Genomic DNA, 6,000 nt, shown 5'->3' on the forward strand with positions numbered 1-6,000 from the left:
GAACCTCAAGCCCCTGTCTGTTTTGCTTCACATCACTGTCACTCTTTAAAGGGAATATGGCTTCCGATTGAGATGCAAAGTTCCTCTGATCACTGTCTGAGCTAAGTGATAGCACTATATATAGTAACATAATAGTAATATGTAGATATGTAGTAATATATATACCTACGTAGAGTTTAAAGTACCATAACTATAGTAGTTATACAATACGTATAACAATAGTGTTCTTACTGCATATAATTTAGGGGATTCTGGTGTGATACATGAAACCCATTTCAATCCAATAGGGCTGAAGTTTGAGCACTCACCATGTGGCAATTACTCTGGACCTCAGGGCACAAAGAATAAGTCAAACTCCTGACCTCTTCAGAGGGCCTTTTTTCAACAATACATGTGCTTGTCTTATACATTTTCTAGAACCTTGATAGTTACCTTCATTTAGCTTTAAAAATGTACTATAACAAAAATAAAATTAAAAAAAAAAAACACAGAAGATGCCTGACACTAGGATTTCTTCTATGTAATAGTGAGTTGCCAGGTCGAGGGGTGGTCAAACAAGATAAACAGTATCTCATTCACCTCTGCATCCAATAATCTATTCTGAAGAGATGTTCTGTGAACCATGAACTCATGAAACACGAAGGAGGATCTATTTTCCTCCCTTCCTTATGACGACTTGGCTGGCTGAGGAACTGCAAGAAGCAAAAGAGATTCCAGCTCACTTTATAAGATACTTGAGAGAGTGTCTGTAGTGGAACATAGAAAAAGGCCAAGCAACAAATGGGTTTTCTAAATATAGGGTCTTACACTCAGTAGTGAGATATTCAATAGTAAGAGTCCAGGGAAGTAAGGGAAACCCTAGAAAGGCTTTCAGGCTTTCACACCCTAGACACGTCTTTCTCTGATTAGTAAGGTAGAGGGTTAGAGGGTTTTTAGTGCTTAAAGAATTTTTTTGTTTTTTTTTTTTTTTTTTGCTTGCTGTCCAACACCATTCCCATGACAGCATAAAAAAGACAATTAGTCTTTAATAAACCCAGAAAAGAAAAATCTTAGGCAAACATGAGCTTGAGCTCTCTTTTTAAACCATCTTTCCTTTTTCCGTCTCACAACTTTTATGAGTCGGAGGACTTGATTAAGTGGACATTGGAATCGGATGTCCTGGTTCCAATTCCATGCTTCCTAATTACCAGCTCTGAGACCTTGGGCAACTAAGTGCTCTGTATTTCTTTCATTATACTGATCATCATACTGATGCTTCTGAGAGTACCCATATATATTTTTTGAATCATAAAGATATATGGCCTGAGAACATTACAAAATATTTGAAATCAAGGCTAATTTTGAAAATCTAAAAAAAGTTAATGCACAACTACCTCACGCTGCTATATTACTTCTGAAAGCAATAATACATCGTTTTCCATTTAAATATCAATAGATTATAATTAGTACAGAATTAAAAATCATAGAGGTAACATATTTTGTCAAAAATCAGAGTGGAAGTTGAAAGCATAGTTTCTAGAGTGAGAGTCTAGACCCATCATTTGCAAACCATGTGACCTTGTTACATGCCAAATCTTAAGGTAACTATATATATATATATATATATACACTGTATATATGTATATATACTGTATATATACTGTACATATACTGCATATATGTATATGTATATATACATATAACATGATTAGATGCCCAATAATAATGTTATATATATACATATATATGTCACATTCAATATTTGAAATCCAAATAGTGCTCATACCTACTTTAGAAGATTGTCTTGATTAGTAATAAAAATACAAATGTATTGAACACTATGCTTGACATATAGTGATCAATAAAAGTTATTATTGTTAATAATCTTTGCTCATAAGCAAAAGCACAGCTATCAGTGATTTATTGGTGTTCATCAATTTTGCTATCTTATGGGGTATTATTGAGTTATTCAACCTCAACATCTAACAGTGTCCTTAGCAAATAATAGGATCTCAATCAATATTTGTTTAATGATTAAACAATGAATTTTCAAAAGCAGAAATAATATTTAACCTTAGTTTTACTCTCACTAGTAAATTTCCAGTTAGTTTCCATTTACATATTGAGAGAACAATGCTACTTGTGTGCCTATGAGTAAATCATTTTCTCTTCAACTTCCTCAATTTACTGAGACAAATGGATGCAGTGGATAAATATGTGATTTATTGGAGAAATCTCTGCTGCAAAGTCAATTACAAATCACTGGGCTTTGGGGCACCTGGGTGGCTTCATCAGTTGGGCATACCACTCCTGATTTCAGCTCGGGTCATGATCCCAGGGTCACGGGATCAAGCCCCACGTCAGCCTCTATGCTGAGTTTGGAGCCTGCCTAAGATTCTCTCTCTCTCTCTGTCTGACTCTCACTCTCACTCTCACTCTCTCTCTCTCTCTCCCCCTCTGCTCCTCTCTCCCACTCATGCTCTCCCTCACTGTAAATTAAATCTAAAAAAAAAAAAAAAAAGAAAGAACTAGTTGTACGATCCTCAAATTCTTCCCTCCACATCTCATGTTATTAGAAAAGAACAATATATGTGACTGCAAATGAGTAAACTTTATTTTTTTTTAATTTTTTTTTCAACATTTATTTATTTTTGGGACAGAGAGAGACAGAGCATGAACGGGGGAGGGGCAGAGAGAGAGGGAGACACAGAATTGGAAACAGGCTCCAGGCTCTGAGCCATCAGCCCAGAGCCCGACACGGGGCTCGAACTCACAGAGCGCGAGATCGTGACCTGGCTGAAGTCGACGCTTAACCGACTGCGCCACCCAGGCGCCCCGCAAATGAGTAAACTTTAAACAAAACAAAAGAAAAAAACAAATCACTGGTCTTTGTCTTTCCCTAAAAGTTTGAATTTTGAACAATAAAACCTATTTGGGACAACCATTCTTTCTTAAGAACTTCTAAATACAGGGGCCCCTGGGTGGCTCAGTCAGTTAAGTGTCCGACTTCGGCTCAGGTCAGAATCTCACAGTTCGTGGGTTTGAGCCCTGCATCCGGCTCTGTGCTGACAGCTCAGAGCCTGGAGCCTGCTTTGGATTCTGTGTCTCCCTCTCTTTCTGCTCCTCCCCCCACTCACTCTTTGTCTCTCTCTCTCTCAAAAATAAATCAACATTAAAAAATTGTTTTTAAAAGAACTTGTAAATACAATGTCATTGTCAAATACCATATGATCTGACTCATATGTGGAATCTTAAGAAAAATAAAACATAAAGAAACAAACAGAAAGCAAAATCAGACCGATAAATACAGAGAACAAACGGTTGTCAGAGGGAAGGGGATAGGGAGTGGGCAAGGTGGGCAAAGGGGAGTGAGAGATACAAGCTTCCAGGTATGGAATGAATAAGTCACAGGAGGAAAGGTACAGCATAGAGAATATAGTCAGCGATGCTGGAATAGCACTGTATGGCCGTAGGTGGTGGCTTCACTTGTTCTGAGCTAGCAAAACATAGAGATGTTGAATCACTATGTTGTCCACCTGAAACTACTGTAACATCGTGTGCCAACTCTACTCAAAAACTTAAAAATAAACAAAATATCCTTTTACTTAGATGGATTTCATTGTTTCCTTGTCAGTAAAAAAATATATCCATTTTTAAATATGATCAAGTTTGAGTGAAATAGCTTCTATCTGATTAGGTAAAATTACACTGAATTCACCTTTGCTAATTGCAGTATGTCACCCCAATACTGTCCTGAAGAAATTAGAAGCTCTTTTAGGTGCGAAAGACAATTCTTGCTGGGCAATTCTGCTGCCTATTATTTTCATTAAAATTGGTATTACAATGTATTTCTTCAGGTATGTATTTCTTCAATGTCAATGTATTTCTTCCAACACACTGCTCTCTGAAACAGAGCTCAATTAGTGTGACCAACTTGAATGGTTTACCTGTGACTTGCCTGGTTGTAGCACTGAAATTCCCACATCAGGAGAAACCTCTCAGCTCTGGGCCAACAGACCAATGGTAACCCTTCATGAAAATAAAAGAATATAAGTGTATTTAGACTGGGGTGGTTTTGCCTCTCCCCACCCCTCACACCCAGGGGACTCTTGTTAATTCCTGGAGACATTTTTGGTTGCCATGACTTTTGGGAAGGGGTGGTTGCTACTGGTATCTGTGAGGTAGTGGCCAGAAATGTTGCTGAACATCCTACAATGCACAGCACAGGCCCTCACAAGAAAGAAGTGTCTGGTCCAAAATGCCTATCAGTGCCACTTTTGAGAAGCCTTAATGTGAATCCTTAAAATGCTGCTTTGATGCTCTGGAAGGTTTTGTGTTTCCTTGATCAAAGTTTATCTCCTTTCATTTTTTTTCCCCCTGTTTTAAACATTTCAGTTTCAACATGGGCATACTTATTTGTGAGGGAAAAAAAAAATCTTTTGCTTTTTGGCATCACCACAAATGAAATCAGCCTTCGGTGTTTTAGGAGTGAAACATCTATTTTTTACCCCAGCTTTGATCCATTAAACCAGCATCCCCTATTTGCCCTGTAAAATACCTTTAGGAAATTGATAATTTAAAGTCTTGCAGTCAGGCTATCACCCCTTGTAAATCACCTCCCTTCATCCTGGTAAAGATTTCATTAGTACTATCTTCCTCATTCCCAAACCTTGGCTTGTCCCCTCTGGAGGTCTATCTGGGATTCATTATTCACTTATTCAGTTTATACACCCTACATTTAAAAATTAATTGTTCTACATGCGTTTCTAATTTCACTTACTCCTATGGCTCTAGATTTCCAGGCCGAGTGTTATAGATACTATGGTGTTCTGCCCAGATCCTTCTTCAGGGTAGGAGCGGCCATTCCCTATCTCCTCCTCATCTCCTCAGTATTGCTGCCAGCAGCTCACAGCTGTTTCTCACTGGGCATTGTCTCAGCCACAGGTGATGCTTGGCTGACTCAGAGGTGCAAAGGTCCAGACACCTTGAATCAATGTGGGACAGTTCTAAAGGGCCAGTCCAACTTCAGAGCTCCTCACAGGATCTTCTGAGGCTTCCATTGCAACTTAGTTACCAGTCAGCTTCTCTCCCTGCTCAATTCTGCTTCAATCGCTTTCCTATAGGTGTTCTCTCCTGAGAATAATCCCCAATATACCTTTGGCCTGCAATTCTCCATCACAGTCTCACTCTGGAGAATTGATTCTAAGTTGCCTGAGGGTCTGGCCCCAGGTTCTACTTGTTTTCAGGCCTAGTGGCTGAATTCTAACTTTGCTATTCTTGCCCCATTATCAACAAGACCATGTTCCAACTTGCATCTCTGCAGTCTGTATTCATGGGGAAAAGAGTAAGACAAACTGCTTGAAAGTGTTAAATAAAATTGGGGTCTTTCTTACTATGAAATCTATGAAATCACTAAACACCAAAAGTTTAGGATATCAGTCACATAGAACTGCGTTTGTATTCATCCAAAACAGCAACTCCAACAAAACCCAGAATGTAATGTCACATCCATCTCTGTTAGCACATCTGTCAAGCTAAATTGCCACGCAGTTTTTTTTAAAGCTAGGAGGAAGCATCAGCAATACAAGAAAATGCTTAGTGCTATCCAGACGTGGCTCCCTTTGTATAATTAAATTCCATTTCTTTTACAAATGAAAAATGAATAGTATTCTGGTTGACAGAAGTTCTACAATATTAGCAATGTGTTTTATTTACAATGACTTTAAACAAATGCATTTAATATTCTTGTAAGTGGTGAATCCTTAACGTCATTACAGCGCCAGTCCCCCCATCCCCTACCTCCATGTTTCCCCACTTTTTAAACCACTCATCCAAACACCTACCACCCTCTGTCATGAATCATAAGGCCCTTCCTGCCTTTCAATCTTCTGATTCTTGGAGCACAAACCTGATTCCTGCCAGGCACATATGAATAGTTCTGCCCTTCCATCAATCATTTGAAACACTCAATGACTAGGCAGGAGAACTAAGTTCTTGCTTTTTTTCTTATCTTATTTTAAG

The sequence above is a fragment of the Herpailurus yagouaroundi genome, unplaced genomic scaffold, assembly GCF_014898765.1.
Source record: "Herpailurus yagouaroundi ecotype Mexico unplaced genomic scaffold, PumYag 190, whole genome shotgun sequence".
NCBI classification, from domain to species: Eukaryota; Metazoa; Chordata; class Mammalia; order Carnivora; family Felidae; genus Herpailurus; species Herpailurus yagouaroundi.